The sequence below is a fragment of the Hordeum vulgare genome, chromosome 3H (assembly GCF_904849725.1).
Source record: "Hordeum vulgare subsp. vulgare chromosome 3H, MorexV3_pseudomolecules_assembly, whole genome shotgun sequence".
Taxonomy (NCBI): Eukaryota; Viridiplantae; Streptophyta; class Magnoliopsida; order Poales; family Poaceae; genus Hordeum; species Hordeum vulgare.
The window spans coordinates 217,178,522-217,203,704 of record NC_058520.1 but is presented as its reverse complement, the minus strand read 5'-3'; positions in this window follow the sequence as shown (position 1 = coordinate 217,203,704).

The following is a 25,183-nucleotide window of genomic DNA, read 5'->3' as shown; positions in this document are numbered from 1 at the left end:
AAGATCCAAGAGAGAGAAGAAGCCATCTAGCTACTAACTACGGACCCGTAGGTCTGAAGTGAACTACTCATGAGTCATTGGAGGGGCGATGAGGTTGATGTAGAACCCCTCCAACTCCAAAGTCCCCTCCGGCAGGGCAACAGGAAGGGTCTCCAGATGAGATCTCGCGAAAACGGAAGCTTGCGGCGGCAGAAAAGTGTTTTCGTGGATTCCCCTTCTTTTCTGTATTTTAGGGAATATATAGGCGAAGGAGCTAGGTCAGGGGGGTGCCAGGGAGGCCACAAGCCTGGTAGTCGCCGCCCCCGTGGTGGCGGCTACAGGGCTTGTGGGCCCCCTGTGGCTCTCCTTCCTTGGCCATCAAGTCCCCTGATCTTCTTCCGTTCTGGAAAAATTTATTTTGGGGATTTTATTCTGTTTGGACTCCGTTCCAAAATCAGATCTGAACAGAGTCAAAAACACAGAAAAAACAAGAACTGGCACTTGGCACTGAATTAATAAGTTAGTCCAAAAAAAGATATGAAAGGTACATAAAACATCCAAAGTTGAGAAGATAACAACATGAAACCATAAAAAATTATAGATACGTTTGAGACGTATCAAGCATCCCCAAGCTTAACTCCTGCTCGTCCTTGAGTTGGGAAGTGATAAAGAATGAATTTTTGATGCTTTCATGCTACCTAGCATAGATGTCCTTTGTAACACCTCGTATGTGACGTGAATGTTCAGATCCATTAGATTCAAAACAATAGTTTTCTATTGACGTGGAAACAATAGTACTTCAAGCAAACTAGCAAGGTAATCATGAACTTTCAAAATAACAAGGCCAAAAGAAAGTTATCCCTACAAAAGCATATAGTCTGGCTATGCTCTATCATCATTGCACAACGAATTTAAATCATGCACAACCCCGGTATTGGCCAAGAAATTTTTTTCACACCTTTACTTTCTCAAACCTTTTCAACTCTCACACAATACATGAGCGTGAGCCATGGTTTTAGCACTATAAGTGGTGTGGAGTGTGGTGGAGGTTGCAAGACAAACAAGGAGAAGATGGTCACATTAACTAGGCATATCAATGAGCTGTGGAGATGCTCATTAATAGATATCAATGTGAATGAGTAGGGATTGCCATACAAATGACGCACTAGAGCTAAGATTAGGTGAAAGCTCTTAAAGAAAACTAGTGGGTGTGCATCCAACTTGCTTGCTCATGAATACCTAAGGCAAATTTGAGGAAGCCTATCATTGGAATATACAAGCCGAGTTATATAATGAAAATTTCCCACTAGCTATATGGTGGTGCCAAAACGAGAGACTCTCAATCATGAAGATCATGGTGCTTAATAAGCACAAGTGTGGAAGGATAGTAGCATTGTCCCTTCTCTCTTTTTGTCTCATTTTTTTGGTGGGCTCTTTGGCCTATTTTTATTTATTTTTTATTTTTTTGGTGGGCATCTTTGGCCTCTTTTTGTATATGGGCTTCGCTGGCCTCTTTTATTTCCTCACATGGGACAATGCTCCATCAATGATGATCATCAAACTTACAGCTCAAAACTTAGAGCAACGATGACTCTGTATGGAATGCCTTCGGTAGTGTACCGTGACAATGATCTAGCATGGCATAGACATTAATGGAAACATCATGCTAGCTATCTTACGATCATGCAATGGCAATGTAGAAGTGGTGGCACATGTCATGGTGGTAGTTGCATGGAAATATATCTCGGAATGACTTTGAAAAAGCCATAGTAGGTAGGTATGGTGGCTGTTTTGAGGGAGGCTAATGGTGGGTTTTGTGCACCGGCGAAAGTTGCACGGCACTAAAAAGATAGTGATGGTGGAAGGTAAAAGTGCATCTAAACCATGGACTCAACATTAGTCATGAAGAACTCATATACTTGTTGCAAAAGTTTTAGTAGTATTCGAAATAAATCATTCAACGCATACTCCTAGGGGAAGGGTTGGTAGGTACAAACCATCGCGCGATCCCGACCGCCACACAAAGGATGACAATCAATAGACTAATCATGCTCAGACTTCATCACATAGTGGTTCACCATACGTACATGCTACGGGAATCACTAACTTCAACACAAGTATTTCTAGATCCACAACACGTTACTAGCATAACTTCAATATTACCACAACCACAACTCAAAACTAATTAAGATGAATCAAACTTCTCTAACTATTCAATGCACATGAAGGTGGAAGTTTTCATATCCCTTTGGATAACTACCCCTTTTGAGACTACTTTCAAAGCATAGGTCAACTACCAAGCCAAGCACCGCCGTGCTCTAAAAGATATAAGTGAAGCACATAGAGCAAAATCAACTAGCTCAAAAGATATAAGTGAAGCACATGTGAGCTGAATTGTCTAACCAAAGGATATAAGGGAAGCTCGAAAAAATCACGGTGAGTGCATGTCTCTCTCTCTAGGTGTGCACCAAGGAAGATTGTGACACAACAAAAATAAAAGACTCCTACGATACAAGACGCTCCAAGCAAAACACATAACATGTGGTGAATAAAAATATAGCCCCAAGTAACGTTACCGATGGATTGAAGACGAAAGAGGGGATGCCTTCCCGGGGCATCCCCAAGCTTAGGCTTTTACGGCATCCTTGAATCAACTTGGGATGCCTTGGGAATCCCCAAGCTTGAGCTCTTGCCACTCTTTATCTCTTTGTCCATAAGAACTTCACCCAAAACTTGAAAACTTCACAACACGAAACTTAAACAGAAACTCGTGATATCATTAGTATAAGAAAGCAACTCACCACTTCCTTAGGTACTGTAGCAAACTTAAATTATACTTATGTTGATGTTGGGTTACTGTATTTTCAATCTTCCATGGATAATACCCCCCGATACTATGCATAGTTTCATCAAAATAAGCAACAAACTCAAAAAAAATAGAATCTGTTAACAGCAGACCAGTCTGTAGCAATCTGTATACTTCCTATACTTCTGTTACTTCCAAAATTATGAAAAACTACGACAGTCTGAAGTATTTGCGTAGAAACCTGTAGCAAAAAGAATCAACTCATGTGGGGACCCCGACTAGCAAGTCGAGTTCGCCGTGCCGAGTGACCCCAAGGATCAATGTTCACTGAACACAGATACTGAATAATAGATTCTTACATCCAAGTACCGAATTATTACATCAAATGACCAGAAGGTCGGGTTCAAGAGCACGGCCTAAAGCCAAATAAAACTGATACATCGAGTAGCGGAAACTCGTAAGGGCTAAGCGGTGCCCATGCCATCAAGCCTACACCGACAGGCATTCTGACTTGGAATCGTCCTAGATCGCAGGTCCGTCTCCGACGGCATACTCATCGCCAAACTCCGGTCCTTCCATGTATGGTCAATAACATAACCAGTGGCAAGCCAATGAGTACTTTGAATGTACTCGCAAACAGCCCATGATATGCATATGATAAGGAATAACGGTAACAGTTATCTTTAGTGGAATGCATTGCGGTGGTATGATCAAGTATGTGCAACAAGTTAAAGAACTACTTTTGAAGAACAGGTTACAAATATTGACATATCTGTCAAGGGTTGAACACACCGGGTTCACCCTATATGCCAAGTCCTCGGACTTGTCATAACCTCAATGTATTAATGAGGGCTGAACCCTCCGGGTTTACCCTATATGCCAAGTCACCGAACTTGAGCATATTATTGTGATTATCATAACAACACCTTTTTAACACCACGCACACACACACACTTGGTTTATGCGGAAACTCAGGACGTAGTTTAAGAAGCACCACCAAACTGTCCTTGACCGTGGACACAGCTATTCGAATAGTTTACACTCTGCAGAGGTAGTACGCTGGACCCATGAGAAACGGAATACTTCCGTGTCATCCACGAGTCGCGGTATATCACATATACCCGAGGTAAGTACCCGATCATCATCTTTCCCCTGACGATACTAGACAACGAGATCCACTCGATTGGTACCCAGCCCACATGTTGTACGTCTTACGAGCACCGACTCTGGACTGTAACAACCATGCAGGGACCAACGGTGTGCGTGGAACTCATAATAATGGCATAGTCGTCCTACCTGGCACGACCCCATCACGAGAGTGACACCGATCACTCCCGCCACTAGTAATGTGGCTCTTTGCTAGCACCGACCAGAGTATTCAACAAAGCCCCGTCCCATAAAGGGGTATCGTGGTCGTACTGGGTAAGGTTGGGACGGTCGACACATCATAAATCTAATCCATTTTCGAAACCATACTCACACCAAAATCATCGGTGCATCACTTCACCAAAAGTGATCACCAACTCATCATCACCCTCGGGCATTAGTGGCACCCGACGGGGTTTTCATAAACTCTTTATTTAACTCAACATTATTCTTGAGATAATATGCCTTAACATTACTTGTCAACATGATAATAACACGACCCTCACGGGGTAGGGTCAAGTTCAATGCAGTGATTCTACTTACTAGTCAACATGACAGTAGCATGATCCTCGTAGATGGTAGGGTCAGCTCATCATGTTTGTGCTCCGAGGAGCCATGTGAATATCACTACTATAAATGCAAGTGCTTTGAAGAAGCCTTCGGTACCATCACATCAATGATGAACCGGCATCGTGATCACATGCAAAGGAAAGTACTTGCTATTCAAGCATGCATCATTTTATTTACTTAAGTCATGGCAAAAGGGCATGCTTGCCTTGGTCAGCTAGGTATCCGGGGTCTTCGAGGTCTTCCGCTCCGGATCCTCCATCACTCGGTAACTCTACCGTAGAGAAAGGAATAAATAAATACCAGCTCTCACTAAAACAGATCACAAAGTGCTTTTAAAAATGTTGCAAAGCTTGAATAAATTCAGGATATTATTTTGAAAAATGATTCCTATTGTTTTATTAGCTAAGCATATTTATTTAAAAGCAAACAGAAGCAAACAAGTGCTTTTTCATATCATTTTATTATACCAAAATAGTTTCTGTTTTTGATAAATGTCAACTATTACAGAATCAAATACTAATCATTTTTAGAAAAATACTCGTGGAAGAATTATATTTTTCTACTTGCTAAATCTTTTTATAAAATCATTCAGTTTCTGGATTAAAACAAAATAAAAGGCTAGGGGAAATAGATCCAGCCGGCCCAGCCAGCAAGCCTGGTAACCAGGCGCGCGCGGGCCCGGTTCAAACCTGACCTGCGGGTCCCTGGGGTCAGCGTCAGCGGCTGCGCACGCTGGCTGCCCCAGGACACCGACAGGTGGGCTCCACCTGTCGGGTCCTTCTCCTAACTCCAGCCAGAGAGGTGGAGATGGACGCCGGCGAGGCTGCCGTTGTCCTCAGGCCTAGCTAGGAACGAGAACGGGTTCCTCGTGCCTCCGCCTACCTGCTCGTGGTTGGGACGTCACCGGAAGTGGTCTAGGTCGCCGGCGACGAGGTGCTCGTGGTAGAAGGGTTTCGGGTCCGTGTTGAACTAGGGGCTAGGGGTAGGGATTTGCTCGGGAGAGTTAGGGGAAACGTTCCTGGTGTCGAGGGGAGTGTAATGAGAGGTCGGGCAGCGCAGGAGCCGACGTGTAGCCGGAGATCGACCGGAGCTCGGAGGCGGAGGGGCCTCGGTCGATCTCGAGCACCGGGGCTGTGCGAGCTCGATTGGGCGGCTAGGGAGTGTCTACTGGTTGTGCTGAAGCTGCTTGGAGGGTGCTGGAGTGCTAGGGGGACCTATTTATGGGCCAACGACGATGACCCGACTCGGGCACGCCGGTGACTCACCGTGGCACGAGTGCAAGCACAGTGAGGTGCTGGCCGCAAAACCACGGGTTCGGGACATGGTTTAGGGCCTCCTGGTGCAACAGACGTAGAGGGAAAGCGAGTGAGGACGAGCTGCAGCGACCGTGCATGCTCGGCCGCGTCGGGCGCGCACGGGCACGCGTCGCCTGAGATCTTGCGTGAGGGGGAGAGGGTCCCTGGGGTAGCTTTGCACTGAACGGTTGTCGGGGGAGCGCTTGGACATAACTAGGGAGGCTGGGACCGTCCGGAGCGTCGGCCCCTTGCGGGTGGCTCTCTGCAGTGCGCTCAAAGCGCAGTTTTGGCATGCCACGGCATGTTGGCTCGCTCTGGGGCACTTGGGATGTGTCCTCCATGTCCTGAGTGTTGCTGGGAGTGTGCCTAGCCATTGTGGTTTAGTGGGAGCTCGAGTTGGTCAAGGGAGCAAGGAACACTAGTGTTGCCAGTACTGCCCTGCAGCTCAAATTGGAGTTCTTGTCACTTGTGCTTGGAGTTGGAGAGGGGCTGGTTGACTGGGTGTTCAGGCTGCTCTGGTGCTCTAACCCACCAAGTTTGGGGCCTTGACATTGGGTAAAACAGTGGCTAGGAAGGTTTTTACCTTCCTGTCAGTAGGTGTTCGACAGTGACCTGGGGTTCTTCCACTCCACCACTCTAAATGAAACTTAACAGGTTTGGTCTTGGGGTAAAAATATGGGGTTCCACCAAATCTGAGCTCCATTGAACAAGTTTGGCTTTGCAAACTTGCAAATGTCTCAAAATGACCAGTACTGTCCTTTACAAAGGAAGTGTGGCCAAACAGAGTCTCACAAATCCCATCTTTGGTGTGGAGTCCTCATTTGGGGTGTTAAACACCTGTGCAAAGTTTCAGCTCCATTGGAGAAACTTTGCAATGTAGAGTTGTTCCAACTCTACTCTCGACAGAGAGGGTTTTGGTATCTTTAAGTGCACTTCCCCACCTTGGATCAAGGTGAGATTTTAGGTGAGCACCTAATATGGTTTGGGAGGGCTCCTGCAATTTTATGGGAATTTACTGAGATAATTTCCTTTGGAAACATCCCAAAAAGCTAAAACAGACAGAAATGGTTTTCAGGGTTTTACTCAAATAATATTAATATAAAATAGGGTTGAAAATCTTATATATGGAAAATATATGTCCTTCTCAGCTTCCATGAATTTACTCAGAATTTTCTAAGGCAGGAAAGTAATTTTCCTTATGGAAATATCATTACTGGCCTTAGAAATAGACATAGATATAAAATAGGAAAATAATATTTTAAATCACCAATTAATGTTTTTAATGAATGAAAATAATATTTGGATCAGATCACCAACTTTGGTTGGAAGTGCCACTTGGCTTCATGAGCTAATAGTGTATCCCAACATGATGAAGGTGATATTGAAATAAAGGAAAAAGGGTTTTTGAAGAGAGCAAAATAATAAGTTTTTCATGGGTTGGAGTCATCAAACAAGCAAGCATACACTCAAACAAGGGCTGATATTGCACTCACAACATTATTTGAAAAAGTTTTAACAAGCTCTGATTTTTGCAACACAGAAAACTTGGGGTGAAAAACAGGGTGTGACAACTCAAAATCTCTTACAAAAATAATGAAAGTTCTTTTCGTGAGCAGAAAGTTTCTGTCTTTTCCAACATGACCAAACGATCATCCCCAAGACTAATCATAACGGTTTTACTTTGCACAAACGCAAAAGAAACACAAAAAAACACAATCATAACAGAATTATGAAAGTGTGGAAAACACAAAACAGAAAGAAAAAGGATAGATTCGTTGGGTTGCCTCCCAACAAGCGCTATTGTTTAACGCCCTTAGCTAGGCATTGATAATTCAATTATGCTCACACAAAAGACAAGAATTGAAGCACAACGAGAGCATCATAAAGCTTGTGAAAATCACATCTAAGTCTAACATACTTCATATGCATAGGCATTTTATAGGAAAACAAATTGGCAAGACAACCAATAGTCACCAAATGCAAGGAAGAAGAAAGAGACAATATCAATCTCAACATAACAAGAGGTATTTTGGTAACATGAAAGTTTCTACCACAATATTTTCCTCTCTCATACAAATTACATGTGGGATCATAATCAAATTGAACAATATAGCTATCACAAAGGATATTCTTTTCATGATCCACATGCATGCAAAGTTGACGCTCTTCAAAAATTGTGGGATTATCATCAACTAAAGTCATGACTTCTCCAAACCCACTTTCAATAATATTGCAAATATCATATTCATCATGAGGCTTAAACAAATTTTCAAGGTCCTAAGAAAGATCATCGCCCCACTCATAATCTTTGCAACAAGCTTCCCCAAGCTTAGGGTTTTGCATATTTTTAGCATGATTGTCACTAATAGAATTTATAGTGAAATCATGGCAATCATGCTTTTCATCCAAGAAGCCCTCATGAATATCTTCATAAATTTACTCATCTCGATTTTCAGATTCACGCATCTTAAGAAAAACTCCATAAAGATAATGTAGTAAGCAAAACTCACTAGCAATTGGTTCAACATAGTTGGACCTCTTGAAAAGATAGAAGTGGATGAGGATCAATATCAATGGATTTTTAGCAAGCAAAGATGAAAGCTAATAGAAAGGCACATGGCAACACAGGCAAGCAAGAAAACCGGAAAAGGAAAATGGCAAAAAGGAAAATGGCAAAAGAGAAGGGCAAAGGAGAAAGGCAAATGAAAACGGCAAATGTGAAGTGGGGGAGAGGAAAACGAGGGGCAACTGGCAAAAAAGTAAATGCAAGAGATGAGTTTGTGAGACCTACTTGGATAGATCTCTCCTTCCCCGGGAACGGCGCCAGAAATACTTCTGCTAGTACAACAAAAGACCTTCCAACGGCGCCAGAAACAAGCGTGCTGACGGGAGACTATTCTTGTATTGATACTCCTCTGAAACGGCACCAGGAATCCTTCTGCTATGGCTACGCCTTTAGGGACTTCCTTGGCAAATATGTAAAGGATTCCCCCGTGGCCTTGGAGCCTTGCGTTGGTGTTCTCTCGAAGCGGAAAGGGTGATGTAGCACAGTGGCGGTAAGTATTCCCCTCAGTTTTGAGAAACAAGGTATCGATCCAGTGAATGATTGTCACAAGTACCTGCACAAACACAAAGAGCTTGCACCCAATGCTATGAAGGGTTTGTCAATCCGTTATAGATTGTTTGCCAAGTGAGAACTGAAAACAAAAAGAAACAAAGCAAGGTAAAATCAAAAGTGGAAACGATAGGTGTGAATAGACCCCGGGGCCGTAGTGTTCTATAGACGGTGGGTAAAATCAAAATGAAAGCAAGTAGACGGTGGGTGAACGAATTACTATCGAGCAACTGATAGAACCGCGCAATGTCATGACGTTATCTAAGGCAATGATTATATCTATAGGCATCACGTCCAAAACAAGTAGACCGATACTTTCTGCATCTACTACTATTACTCCACACGTCGACCGCTATCCAGCATGCATCTAGTGTATTAATTTTCATGAGAACAGAGTAACGCCTTAAGCAAGATGACATGATGTAGATGGATAATCTCATATCTACGATAAAAGCCCATCTTGTTACCCTTAATGGCAACAACACGATGTGTGCCTTGCTGCCCCTTCTGTCACTGGGAAAGGTCACCACACGGTATGAACCCAAAACCAAGCACTTCTCCCATTGCAAGAATCATAGATCTAGTTGGCCAAACAAAACCCAAGACTCGGAGAGACTTACAAGGATATCAAATCATGCATATAAGAAATCAGAAAAAACTCAAATATATATCATAGATAATCTGATCACAAATCCACAATTCATCGAATCTCGACAAACACACCGCCAAAGAGGATTACATCGGATAGATCATGGAGAACTTTGTATTGAAGATCCAAGAGAGAGAAGAAGCCATCTAGCTACTAACTACGGACCCATAGGTCTGAAGTGAACTACTCACGAGTCATTGGAGGGGCGATGATGTTGATGTAGAAGCCCTCCAACTCCAAAGACCCCTCTGGCAGGGCACCGGGAAGGGTCTCCAGAAGAGATCTCGTGGAAACGGAAGCTTGTGGCGGCAGAAAAGTGTTTTCGTGGAGTCCCCTATTTTTTCTGTATTTTAGGGAATATATAGGCAAAGGATCTAGGACAGGGGGCGGCAGGGAGGCCACAAGCCTGGTAGCCGCCGCCCCCCTGGTGGCAGCTATAGGGCTTGTGGGCCTTGTGTGGCTCTCCTGCCTTGGCCCTCAAGTCCCCTGATCTTCTTCCGTTCTAGAAAAATTTATTTCGGGGATTTTATTCCGTTTGGACTCCGTTCCAAAATCAGATCTGAAAAGAGTCAAAAACACAGAAAAAACAGGAACTGACATTTGGCACTGAATTAATAAGTTAGTCCCAGAAAAGATATGAAAGGTACATAAAACATCCAAAGTTGACAAGATAACAGCATGAATCCATCAAATATTATACCTATGTTTGAGACGTATCAGGAGTCTGCATGACGATGTTCTTTATATGGAGAAGCGGCGTCTCTCCGAGAATGATCTGTCATACCCGGTTTTCGTGGACAAGGTGCCAAAGGGCAAGGGCTTTGTCGATAGCACCATCAGGCCTATGATCATCCTGTGGTCTGATGACATCTTCGCTATGTTTAACCTTTATCCGCTGCACTACACCTTCATTCGGCTATTTTCGCTTAGTATGGAGATGCGGATCATTAGAGACAAGACCCCGGACATCGTGATAGTCGACCCCTTCTACATGCGTGCCAAGTTCTTGGGCCGCGCTGGGGACCGGCAAGTCGCGAGTTCATACCTCGAAGGCGTCATTCTGGCGAACGCAGATAAGGATAACTTCCTCGTGCCTTACTTTTCCGAGTAAGTCATCCCCTCACCGCCCCGTAACATATGATTTCTTAGATTTCGATCGTTCTTTTTTCTAACATTCCGTCTGTTGTCCAGTGACACACATTGCACACTTATCCTCTTAAGCCCGAAATATTCCATGGCCACGTATTTCGACTCGGACCGTCAGTCAAAGAAAGACTACACAAATATCAAGAAAGTTCTTGTTGATGCCCTTCCCGACTACGCAAAATCTGGAGGCACCTTCAGGAGGCCAATTCGTAGGTACGACAAGAACGTGTTCACCCACTTAACGACGTTCCCCTGCGTCAATCAACCGCCTAGCAATTAGAAGGATGGCTACTACACCGTCCATCACATGCGGGCGATCGCACGGGACCAACATCACCGTATGCTACCAAATGATCTCAAAGAATGGGCCGCACGCTTGTCGGCAATCCAGACGAGGACATCAGACAAGAATTCTTTCGCATTCAGTCAGAGTTTGCGGAAATCATCTATCAAGATGTCCTTCCTAGATCGGGGCAGTTCTACCTCAACTGTCAACCGTCCAACAGTGAAATAGACACAACACTACAAATGCAGTCTGACAACGACCGCACATTCATGACCATCACGAAATACGGCGGCTTCATCCACGCTCCGGTCCCTGAGTTGAGTCGAATGTATTGATGCTATGTAGTTCTAAAATATCGATTAGCTCATGTTGTAATTAAACTTTAAATAACTTGTATGTCTCTTTACTTTGGACAGTCGTTTAACTTATATGTAATCGATTCTATTTATTAGTAGGACCATGAATCGTGCTATTAATGTGTTGCTTTTCTCTTCCGATTCTTTTGTTGCGTACTTATATATTGATTATATATTATCTGTGAATGGCTACTAACGTTTTGTTTGTATAGTGCATAGAGATGCCGTCGTATGTCGTGTACAAGGGTGAGGTTCCCGGAGTCTACGACGACTGGGAGGAGTGTCGGAGACAGGTTCACCGTTTTAGCGGTAACAGTTACAAAGGGTACACCACTAGGGCAGAGGCGGAAGCTAGATATGCGCGCTATCTAGCGGGAGAGAGGAGGGAGCGGAGGAGGAACCGGATGAAGATCAGTTTCATCGCGATGATACTTATCGTGACCACAACCCTCTTCTATGTGATGGTAGTTTAGATATCGACTTCTAATGTGAAGACAAACTCGCTACTCGCAGTCTCGAGACTTGTAATGTTCTAACTTTGTTCGGTATTTTGAATTCGGAGACTAATATGATGAATTGTATTCGGAGACTAATCTTCTATTGTATTCGATAAATCTGTTGTTTATATGTTGTGTTGTTTATATGTTGTGTTGTAATGTATTTTGTAACCTGTGCAAATATCAGAAAAGCAAAAAAAATCCTAATATTCATTGTAGTGGCGCACCAAATTGCACTTTGGTGGCGCACATGTATAAACACACCACTGGCGCATTATCTAAAAGTGCGCCATTAGTGTCTGGGATAGTAATGGCGCACCAGGTGGTGCGCCACTGTTATGTAGATTAACAGTGGCGCACCAGGCATGCGCCATTACTATTTATTAGTAGTGGCGTGATAATAGTGGCGCACCTATAGTGCGCCATTAATAGGCAAAATAGGTGCGCCACTAACAGCCTTTTTCTAGTAGTGTGTCTTCCGATGCAGTGCCACGTAGCTAGCGAGAGCCACCTAGCCATACGGGGGTTCGACCCCTCATCGACAAGTGACTGGTGTAGCGATAAGGTGGAGTTGCCGGATGCTGGCTCATGCCTACCAGGGAGGAACCTTGCCGGGTCTTGGTGAGGATGATTTGGCGTTTGCCCCCGACAAGTGCAAGGGGTTCTTGGCGAGTCTTGGGCTGTTGGTGTTGGTGGTTGCTCTTGAGATTGGGGATGCTCTCAATGCCCATGCATAAGTCAGGGTCACTAGGTACCCCATTATTAGTGCACCAACAACTACCTATTGACGATAATTTCCCTGATGAGCAACTTCCTCCTATTAACACTTCAAGCAGTTGTTCTTGTTATGCTGATTATGCTAATTTCATTGTTGCCAAACATATCACAACTAGCTTCACTTATCAACAAAAGGAAAAAATTCTTCTATGATTTACGACATTACTTTTGGGATGACCCCCATCTTTATAAAGAAGGAATAGAAAGTGTTATTAGACGTTGTATACCTGAGTATGAGCAGGAAAAATTCTAAGGAAGTCTCATTCTAAGGCCTACGGAGGACACCAAGCCGGTAACTAAACTACACACAAGGGATTACAATCCTTTTTCTATTGGCCTACTTTTTTTGAAGATGCTTGTAAGTATGTCCTTTCTTGGGATGAATGCCAAAGAGTTGGTAATATTGGTAAACGTCGCGTAATTCCTATGAACTATTCACTTGCTATTGAACCATTTGATGTCTCGGGCTTTGACTTTATGGGAGCTTTTCATTCCTCTAATGGATACACTCATATTTTAGTTGTTGTTGATTATGTTATTAAGTGGGTAGAAACAATTCCATCTAGTAGTGATGATCATAGCAGTTGTATTAAAATGTTTAAGAACATTATCTTTCTAAGGTTTGGGGTCCCTAGATATTTAACGACTCATGGTGGTTCACATTTTATTCATGGTGCTTTCCGTAAACTGCTAGCTAAATATGATGTTAACCATAGAATCGCATCACCTTCTCATCCTAAATCTAGTGGTCAAGTTGTACTGAGTAATCGAGAAATAAAATTAATCTTGTAGAAGACTATCAATAGATCCAGAAAGAATTGGTCTAAGAAACTTGATGATGCTTTATGGGCTTATAGAACCGCTTATAAGAACCTCATGGGGATTTCCCCATACAAGATGATTTATGGAAAAGCATGGCATTTACCTCTTGATTTAGAACATAAAGCTTATTTGACAATTAAAGAACTTAAGTATGATTTTAAACTTGCCGGTGAAAAGAGGTTGTTTGATATTAGCTCACTAGATGAATGGAGGACACAAGTTTATGAAAATTCTAAGTTACTTAAAGAAAGGGTTAAAATATGGCATCATAAGAGAATTCAACATGAATTCAATGTAGGAGACTATGAGATTTTGTACAATTATTGCTCTAGATGTTTTGTAGGGAAACACCTCTCCAAGTGGGAAGGACCTTATGTTGTCGAGGAGGTTTATCGCTCCGGTGCTATAAAAATTAATAACTTCGAAGGGAAAAACCAGAGAGTGGTGAATGGGAAAAGAATCAAGCATTATATTTCAGGTACACCCATTAATGAGGAAAGTAATGTCATCAAAGTCATGACACCGGAGGGGCACATAAAGGAAGTCTTCCGAAACACTCTAGAATCCTGAATAAAGGGTAGGTACGTGGAACAATTTAGATCGACATCATTTTACCAAACCCTTCCAAGGACAAGTTCTTCATGAAGGTCATCAACCCCTACCTACCGGAGGGGATAAAGCACCCTCAATCCATTGAGATGCATAAGGGGGTGCTTCACATCCGGGATGTCCAAGGTCCCAATAAAGAGGGAAGCGAGAAGGCCAGGCTTGAAGTGGTGGAACACGAGATCTTCAAGTGCCAAGGGATGGTTGAGCATGGTCTGAGTTCTAACCACTCTATGACCATGTATTTCATATGGGAAAACAACATGGACACAATGAACGTGGGGGAGATTCTCACTAAGCTTCAAGATCGGATCGATCAACTCCAAGATCAAATCTATGAACTCCAAGGCCAAAACTATGAGTATGAGTCTAGGTTTCAGAGGATGAGCTCCGCTGTTGGTTTCAGGACTCCCGAGACAAAAAAATCCTTTCTATGATGGGGAGTCTACACCCTGGAGTACTGAGGACACCCGTACTACACCACCACCATCGGCTGAGAAGGATGCTTGAGTACATGGGTATGGGCACCACCCTTCGCTTGTCCCAATCTAGGGAGAGGTGCCATGGTATCGTATCACCATCACTTCCATCATTACTATCTACCTTAGTTCGATCCTTAGTTGTTTCATGATTTAGAGAAATAAATTTTAGATTTGCTTTTTCTTATAATTTTTTCTTTGAGTTCCATCTATCCTTGTAATTGAGTATGCGAGTTATATAGTAGAGATTAGTTGAGATTTTGTGGTTTACCTCTGGGAACCCATCATTTTAGCATGGCAACAAAAAGAAAGATGAAGATCATATGCTCATATCATGAGAAGTAAAGACTTGACACAAAAGGGTCATAAATGATAAAAGTTGTTGATAGTAAACAAACATAGTATTAGTCACTGTTGCAATCTAGGCAAGATTATGGTAGAGCAGAGGAGACTCACATATAAATACACTATCTTGGACATCTTTTATGATTTTGATACTTCATCAAATATTGTATAATTATCAAGTGTTAATGTTGCACATGGAAGACAACATAATGATCACGGTAGTCTATATTCACATAGAAGTTATATGGTCTTGGACCCTTCAACATGTGATGTTTGCTTTAGATCCTTTGCTAGCCCGAAAATTACACACAAAGTAGAGATACTACTTGTGCATCCATAACCGTGAAACCCAGTTTCTTGCCATGAGAGTCCACAATACCTAGCTATGGATTGAGTAAAATCCTTCAAATAAGTTTTCATTGGTGCATCAAGCAATTAATATTGCTCCTAAATATGTATGATCTTTTATTGCAACATAAAATAAGCTTTGTACGATCTTATGATGGCAAAGAAATAAAAGCAACGGAGTGCATAATTAAGTTTCCTATCATAAGGGGCAATATAAATTTTCGTTCCTTTGCATTAAGAGTTCACAAATCCAACAAATTAAATGTGCATGACAACCTATGCTTCACTCTGCCAAGGGCCTATCTTTTACTTTCAAGAGTTCAACCCTACGCTTGAGTCGATAAATTTTATCCCTTTTCCAACTTGTTAATCCTATAGTGGCAAGAACCATGTGTTGAAGAAAGATTCAAATTTACATATCCAAGTGGATGTAAATTATCATGATTTATTATTGTTAACATTATCCTTGAGGTAAATAAGTTGGGTGGCAAATCATTCAAGCACCAATATTCATATGTGTCATATGGAAACATGAGCTCCAAAATATGCCTTGAGCATGAGCAAACGTAGAACATTAAATGATAGTTGAGTATGTGAACTTGCCGAAAAGAAAGCTCTTACATAGACTCTCCTCTCAATTATGATGAATTATGATTGCCCCAATGGCTGAGAACATAGTTTGTTGATTATGAATAAGGTTTATGCTTCATACTCCAATAGTTGCGAACGGATTGTTACTTGTTTATGAAAAGGTATAGGATAAAATACATGCTTCTATGATGATATTCATGATGCTCTCATGCTCATATTCTGTTTTATCGTCACCTCTCTCTCAAATCATGAGGTTGTTATTTTCGAGCTCGGCTTCCGCTTGATCACAAGCAAGGTCTATGCCTGGGGAGTTGATATGATAATTTTGCATCATGAATTACTATTGATATTTGTGTTGATCCTACCAATGATCCCTTATTATCATATAATTCTTAAGCTCTTCCTCTCTGAATATGCAAGGTACATCACTGAGGGGGAAGCCGAAACCATCATCACCACCAACGATTCCTCCTATGTGGGAGGACCAATCTTCATCAACATATTCACCACCACCATCTTATCTCCAACCCTAGTTCATATCGTGTATTCAATCTTTGTCTCAAAACCACAGATTTGTACCCATGGGTTACTAGTTGTGTTGATTACATCTTGTCGTTTATGCTTGTTGGATTACTTGGTGGAATATATTATGTTCATATCCTTAATTATTATTACACCTTTGATCTTGAACATGTTGAGGACATAGTACTTATTGTTCTTGGGGACATAGGAGAAGTCTTCTTATAAGTAGCCATACAAAGTTGGTATTCTTTCGATATTTTGATGATATGGATGTTTTTACGTCTCTTAGTGGTGTCATGTGCACGTCTACTACATGACATCTCACCATTTCATGGGCCTAAAGGAAGTCACTGTGGAGTAACAAATAGATTTTGGGTTGCGATAGTGACAGAAGCTTAAACCCTAGTTTATGCGTTGCTTCGTAAGGGGTTTGATTTGATTCCACATGTTTCATGCTATGGTTAGATTTATCTTAATTCTTCTTTCATAGTTGCGAATGCTTGTGAGAGGGGGTAATCATAGGAAGGTTGTTAGTTCAACTAAGAACAGAACATTAGCTCTGGTCCACCCACATATCAAATCATCAAAGTAGCAACGTGAATCAACTTAATATGATGAACATTACTAGACAGAAATTCCTATGTTTCCTCGGGAGCGCTTGATTTATATAAGAGAACTTTTAGGCCTGTCCTTTGCTATAAAAAAGGATTGGGCTACCATGATTCACCCTTGATACTATTGTTACTTGTCACGTCTTACTAATTATCTTGCTACAAAACTATCTATCACTATTACATACAACACTTGCAGAGAATTCCTTGCTGAAAACTGCTTATCATTTCCTTCCGCTCCTCGTTGGGTTCGACACTCTTACTTATTGAAAGGACTATGATTGATACCCTATACTTGTGTTTCATCAAGACTCTTTTCTGGTGCTCCTTCTGGGGAGTGAAGCGCCTTTGGTAAGTGGAACTTGTTAATGAAACACTTTCGGTACGTGCTGACATTTATTGTTGCTTATCACTATGAACTGTCACCCTCTGAGTGGCTTGTTCGGGGCATCCTTGCCTCGAACAGAAGTTAAGAAAATTGTTCCTCAACCTGTTGAACCTACTAAAAATATTTATTATGAGATTCCTTCAGGTATGGTAGATAAACTGCTGGCTAATCCTTATAACGGTTCAACTAGTTCTGATTACCACTTGATATATGTTGATGAGATTGGTGTAATGTTTAAGATTACAGGTCTACCTAGAGGCAAAGTTAAGAAGAAAATTTTCCCTTTATCTTTGGATGGAAAAGCACTAATTTGGTACAGGCTACTGGATGATGTTGGATCATGGGATTGGAATTGCTTGAAGCTAGACTTCCATCATAAGTTTTATCCTATGCATCTAATTCATCATGACTAGAATTTTATTTATAATGAATGGCCTCGTGAAGGAGAAAGCATTGCTCAGTATTGGGGAGGCTTAAATATATGATGCACACTTGCCCCAACCATGATCTCTCAAAGAAAATGACTATACAGAATTTGTATGCTCGGCTTTCTCATGATGATCAAGCATTACTCGATGCTTGTATTGTCGGTTCGTATATGAAGGAGACTGATGAATTTAGATGGGATCTTTTGGAAAATATTAAACGCAACGCTTGAAAGTGCACGTAGTTCCCATGTGTGATTTTAGTAATTGATGACAATCCTAATGGACTAATGTTTGCATTGAGTTATACATTTGAAGGAATGTTCTATATGCAACGCATGAAGAATATTGGACGATTTGAAGTATGCTTGTTCCATGAATACACAAGAAGGAGCTCGAATGAATTCTAAATGAATGCCATATACATATTGTTGAGCATGCATCAAGGATGATCTCAATGAGAGAATCAAATTTGATATGATCAAGATGAATTCCATGTGATGAACCAATGTGATCTATGTGGAGTTCATTGAGGATCACAGACATTCTCATACTTTGGATTATGTGTTGAGAGATGATGAATCAAGATCTTGAGAGAATAATAAAAGAGAATAATTCTACATATGTCTTCAAAATAGGATCATGATGAGGTCATATGTTGTATCATGAAGACGAGCAAGTTACAGCCAATATGAGATTCATGGAGAAACTTGATATGGTCATGGTGAATTGAGATATTGGCAATCATTTCTTAAAGCAATGAAGCCTAACAAAAAATCAATAGGGCCTTCAAGGCATCAAGATTAATCATGGATCTAAGATAAATGTTGACCAAGATGAAGATCAAAGAATGAACTCAAAGTTGGTCATCACACAAGCTCAAATGATGTACAAAATGGGATCCTGTGGTATGGTAAGTAATTGTCAATTGCATGTTGTGTACTAACCCATACTATGTGTTGTCTATGTCTATAAGGGTTAGCTAATTCTCATGGGATGGCATCAAGAGAGAGTCTCCAAGTGTCCATGAGATGATGACATCAATGGTTCATGATCATGTTTGACAAGGACAAGTTCAAGATAACCATTTCTAAGGATTACATGCTTGGAGCTTGTGGATGTTCACATAATAGACTAAGGAAGATGAATACAAAGCAAGTCTTTCCACATTGTGTATGGGAGAGCTAGTTGAAGACTACATCAATGTCTTGCCTTCAGCTTGAGCCAAGAAGAAACAATAACATCAAGCTCAAGTCTAAGGCCTGACTCAAAGGTACTAGTTCCTTTGACGTTAGTGGTGCGGAGTGATGATCACCGAATAAACATATACACTCAAGTATGGATTATCGGTAGCTATGTAGTGTAGCTCTTTTACAATTCTTCAGTTTTAGGGATCCTGCACTATTAAGAGGGTTCACGGGGTCACGCAAGAAACTTTCTCAAAACTCTAGGCAATTCCACTCTTCTATCTTCTTGTTTGGTCTGCTCCTGTTCGGTCGTCCAATTTTTCCCGGACGTCCGGAACCCGGATGGCCGACGCTGTCCGGAAATCTGGAGCCAGCCAACAGAGTCAAACCTTTGGACTTCTGGCCCCTCTAGTCGTCCAAGAACCGGATGACGGGTATGGTAGGAATTCCGTTGCCACCAAACAGATACAAAATGTCAGACTTTCGACCATTCCGAGCGACCGTGTCCCGGACGGCCGATGCCTTTCTGTCGTCCGTATGATGTTCACTTTTTCACCTGATGCTGACATAATATCTTCTGTGTCTTCGGATGACCTACGTCCTCTGGACGATCGTATGCTGATTACCTCTCCACAAAACACTGTGGTAATCAGATACGTTATGTATCTTTCAGATGACCGACCACTGTCGAAAGTCCGATCCCTCATGGTTGTCCGGACGACCGTGAGCTCCCGGACGTCCGGAAACTACACTGGATAAGTGGCTCCAATGGTCACCTTTGTGCCACCACTATATATAGTCTTCTCCAACTACGTGTGGGAGGTGCGAAATACAGCCAAAAGATTCCAAGAATATATTTCTTTCTCACTCCCATTTGCCTACACCAAAAGCTAGATCTCAAGTGCGTCTGTGAGTGCCTTTGAGGGTTGTTCCAATCAAAATATAGATCATCTTCCTCTCCTCCTCCCAACCCAAGTTATTTGTGATTTGTGCAAGTTTTAGCAGTCCTCGCGATCTTGTTACTCTTGGAGGTTGGAGACTCCTAGGAGGTAGGAGGTCTTCGGAGAGGAATCAAACCGTTGTGATTACCCCCCCCCCCCCGAAAGTTTGTGGGTGTTTGGAAGCCACCTCAAAGGCTTACCACTAGTGGTTGAGAAACTCCTTCGTGGTGTTGTCTCAAAGGGAGAATAGGGTGAGCCTTCGTGGCGTTGGTATGCCCTCGTGGTCACATCCACCTCTCTAATGGTGACTAGCTTCCCTCCAAGGAAGTGAACATGAGGATACATCCTCGTCTCCGTGACTTCAGTTATACCTAACCCTAACTCCTTTGTTGTGGCTTACCTTGCTTACTTGAGCATACATTCACTACATATTGTTCTCCGAATTATACTGTGTTGGCTATTTCCCTGTAAATATTAATCAGTCAGGCCTACACCTTATATCCCGCAGTTCATACTAGCTACTATTGATATATCTTGTGTTTAGTGTGATTTGCTAACTTGTGTCATACACTAACACATCTTTTTATATTGCTCAACTAAGTTTGTGTAACTTACTTGTGATTGTGAGTAATCTTGTTGTGATTCATCTTGGTAGAACAAGTTGTTGGTGCACGTAGTTGAGCCTAGTATATTTAGGATTTGTGGTTGAAAAGTATCCTCTTAGTCTATTTCCGCATTAGGATTAAGCCAAATCCGTAGAAATTTTTAAAATGCCTATTCACCCACCCCCCCCCCCCCCCGCTCTAGGTGACATCGTGGTCCTTTCAATTGGTATCAGAGCAAGGTATCTCCTTATTAGGCTTCATCGCCTAGAAAGTATCGATGTCGACTATTGGATTAGTGCACAATGACACCTTTGACTTTGATGGCGCAAATTGTCACTTGTAAGGAATTCATATGCTTTATCACCTTCGGGCCATGGGCCCAAATGCTTTACGAATATTCTATTAGGGATTGCTATTGCAAAGGATGATCCATCTCCATCTATAGATGACATGTATCTTGATATAGATGACATGTATCTTGATTGTGAGGCCTCCCTCGCCATTCATCAAACTATAAACCCTGAAGTGTTTAAGTCAATCTCGACTTGCAAGTTGGCTCATGAAGTTTGGACCAAACTCAAAGATATATATGGTGGGTCCAATCTCGAGGAAGACAATATTATGTTGAAGGAGTTGGTGCACGAGCTCTTCACACTTTTCTATCATGAAGAGCCCTCCATTACTTCCATCTCCAATTACTTGCACACTTGAGCATCTTCTACTCCACCAAAATGTGGTGTGCCACAAGGTAATGACATGGTGAGTGCAGAAATATCTTGTGATGATGGTGTTAAGCTAATTATCAATGAACTTGCTTGTGTTGATGATAATGTTGTATCCTCTATGGACATGGGAATATCTAGCACCACATATAGTGTAAATTACTATGTTGATAGTTCATGCATATCACCTAAGGATTCCTTGACAAATGTTTGTGGTGATATGCTTTCTCTCCCGTGTTTTCATGATCAAAATGATTTGGTTCCCTCTAGTTTCCCTATGACTAACCATTTAGGGGAAATTAAGAAAAATGAGTCACTCTTGACTGATGAAGAACCTAGTTCTCCAAAAGAATCATCATCACCTCCCTTTGTTCACATGTGCCTCGTGGGCAGAGGTAATGATGAGGTATCATCTTCTCTTAGTGATAACGATGATATTTCTAATGAGGATGATGATGATGACTTGACTGAAAATATCTATGTAATTGGTAAAATTCTTCATAGAGCTAAAAATAACACATATAAAAGGTTCCAGGACGTTCTTGCTTACTTTGAAAATTTTAATGATTCACTTATGTATGAACAAGCTAAAAGTGAACAAGTTTAACATGAACTTGATAAGGTTCATCAAACATGTGCAGACTTAAGATCTTCAAAAGGAGAGATTGAAATTGCTCATGGTAAACTTAAAGAAGATTTTGATCTCCTTATCCTTGAATGCAATAATGTCAAGGGAGAGCTCATAAAAACCTCTAAGATCTATGAGGAGCTTCAATCTACTCATGGTAAGTCTCTAATTGCTACTTACTCCTCTCGTATTGTCGATGATACTTGTGCATCTAACTCTACCTCATTTGAAGCATCAACGTTGAAGAAGAATGTTGAGTTATGTGCTCAACTTGATTTGCTAACCAGCAATTATGGGAAATTGGAAGAAAGTCATGAAAATCTCTTAAGCACTCATGAGGATCTTCTAATCTCTCATAATGAGCTAAAGTTGGAACTTGAGACTATGGACATCAAGGTAAAATCTTGTGAGTCTCATGTGAACATTAGCACATCAACCATAAATACTTTACTACCATGTGCTAATCCTTGTAACTCATCCATCTCTCATATTATTACAAATCATGATGAATTGCTCGTATTGTCTTGTTGCTCTAATCATGAATTTTCTACTTCCACTAGTCCTATTGTTTCTAGTGTTGAAACTAACCATGTAGAAGAAATTAATGAGCTTAAGGCCCAAGTCACTAATTTGAAGAAAGAATTGAAAAAGAGTGATGATGTACATAGTTATCACTGCAATAAGAAGTCCATGAACAAGAGAAGGGGCAAGACCAAGCCACGAACAACTCCAACATTTCTTGCTTTAAGTGGAAAAAGGTTGGGCATCATGTGAGATCATGTCCATTGAAGATAAGGGCATATAAGGATATCCTACATGGGAAGAGATCTCAAGATCCATCTCAAGCTCAACCTCATGTTTTAGAACAACCACTATGCATGATGAAACATGTTACTTCTTCCCAAGTTGAGAGAGTAAAGAACAAGAATAGAAAAGGGAGTACATGTTGCTAATATCTGTCGAAAGAAGTGGCACATAGCTTCAACATGCCCCACTTGTAACATTTCTAAACCTCCAATTATCAATGATCATTTTTCAATTAGGAAGGATATTTTTGGCAATGTGTTTTGCCAAGTATGTTGGTGCACAAAGTGGTCCAGAAGTGGATAAGACCATTTGGGTTGCCAAGCCTATTGTTACTAACTTCTTAGGACCCAACTTTCTTGGGGACCATCAATCTCAAACCTGATAGGTCTGTGGAGGGCATTGGAGGATTGGCCGGTTCATGAAGAAAAAAATATTTTCACCATTTATTATGGTTCAAGCCTAGTCAAGAATATTACCATCATATCTGTCATTACAATGTCTCTGCTAGCGGTACCGTGTGTATATCATCTACATTGAAAGTTACTAGCCCCTCTCATGTTTAGGTTTGGTACCTAGCATGTGTTTTTACATGTTGCTCCTCCTAGTATGCTTGATTTCCATTATCTAGCATGTGTAGGTTGTTGTGCATGTCATATAATTGTGTGTATAGTCATGATCCTTTCTTGCATCCTGGTTGCACCTTATGGGGCTCTTTTGAGACATTAATGGACATCACATTCTGGGGAAGTGTCATGCTCTACGCACATCACTAACCTAAAATGTGTATATATTGGACACCACCTAGTATTTAGAGTGCAAGATTATCCAGTTACTTTGTGGTATGTCAAGGTCATGTAAAAGTTCAATTTCTCATCCATTGATCGTTTTTAGTTGTATTTAAATTGCCTCGTATGGAAAATACATGGATTATAACATTATGGGGGAGTGATATGCTTTGTGTATATCACAATCCTTGGTAATATAAACATTCGATGAATGCCACTTAGAATTTGTTATTGAGATTATTCTATATCTTTGTGGCTTGCCATGGTCAACATGTCTCTATTTGCATAATGATTCTTCTGGTATTTAATTCCTTAGATGTGTGTGAGTATGACATTCATTTGCAGGATTATTCATGGTTTAGCTTCTAGATCATACTTAGAAGAGGGGCATATATGATGCAAACCTTTCAAAATATTTCTCTACGTGATATCTAGCTAATCAACATGTTAATAATATGGTATCTAAGCATTGTGCGTATTGCTAAACTCCCATATCATGCTTGTGTGAGTATAAATGACTTTGTGCTCATTTGGAATCTATCACCGAATGATAATTCTGAATACCATTGTGTTCTCTTACACATGGTATCCCTTGTATGGTAGAGTTTCATGGTCATCTTTATATCGGCTTTCCTTCTACTTGCATTTTATAACTATCCGATAAATTCATTTGTCTCCCGGTAATCTCCCATGTATTTGTTTGAGCTCGTATTACTAATTTTATGATGTTGTGGGAGTTATTATCTTATTACCTATACTATAGTATATCTACTTGAGTAAGAAATGCATGTAAGATTATGCGCAATGCATATCTTATATGCTCATTTGTTTTGCTTGGTTCATGTGTTGAACTTGGCGTGCTATCATATGTTGATTTGTCACTTTGATTTATTTTGGACAACATGAATGATTGGTGAGGTTATTGGAAGTATTAAAAGTTATGTGTTCATTTTTCCAATTCGTATCTCTTTGGATTTTGATCGGCTTGTGTAGGCATATTTACTATGTGTAAATTCTCATGCCTTATCTATCATATTTTTGATCCAACATATATATGGTAAATCCGTCATATCCTTTAAAGCTAAGATGTGCATGAAATTAAAATTCATATCTATATGCACATAATTGAGTGGTTTTTTCTCTATATATTGTAGTTTGACTAACTACTTCAGACCCAATAAGTTTGCGGACCATATTATACTTAAAAGTGATCGAGGTACTTTGGACAAGTATTGTTGTCTTGGCTTATTCACAAAAAAGGTGGTGCCATCACGAGGGAATTAGAGCCAAGAGTACATGACTCAGCCATTACTACTCCGTACCAAGGCTTATAGCATTACTACTCCGTACCAAGAGCCAAGAGTATTTACTTCATGCATGTATAAAAGTAGAGTCAACCTTGTGTAGGTTGCATTATAGCATGAAATAGTACTTAGTCTATTTCGTGTTTTCCTGCATGTTCTTGAAAGCACTCTGTTGCAATGTTTACACAATTGAGTAGAATCATCTAATGGGGATCTAGAAAATCATATTCATGGTTCATTCATCCCAAGACATGCCAAATAAGAAACTCATTTCATGTCATTTCCTAAAATGTTCTCTCATGTGCAACTTTTATGAAAATTCCAAAAAACTATAATTGCTTGTAGTATTAGTATCTTCGTAGGAATTCATGGTCATGTGAATGAGATCAATTTGTGCCATGGACCTTGTGCCATGTGCCTTGCTCTTATGTTAGGATAACATGTG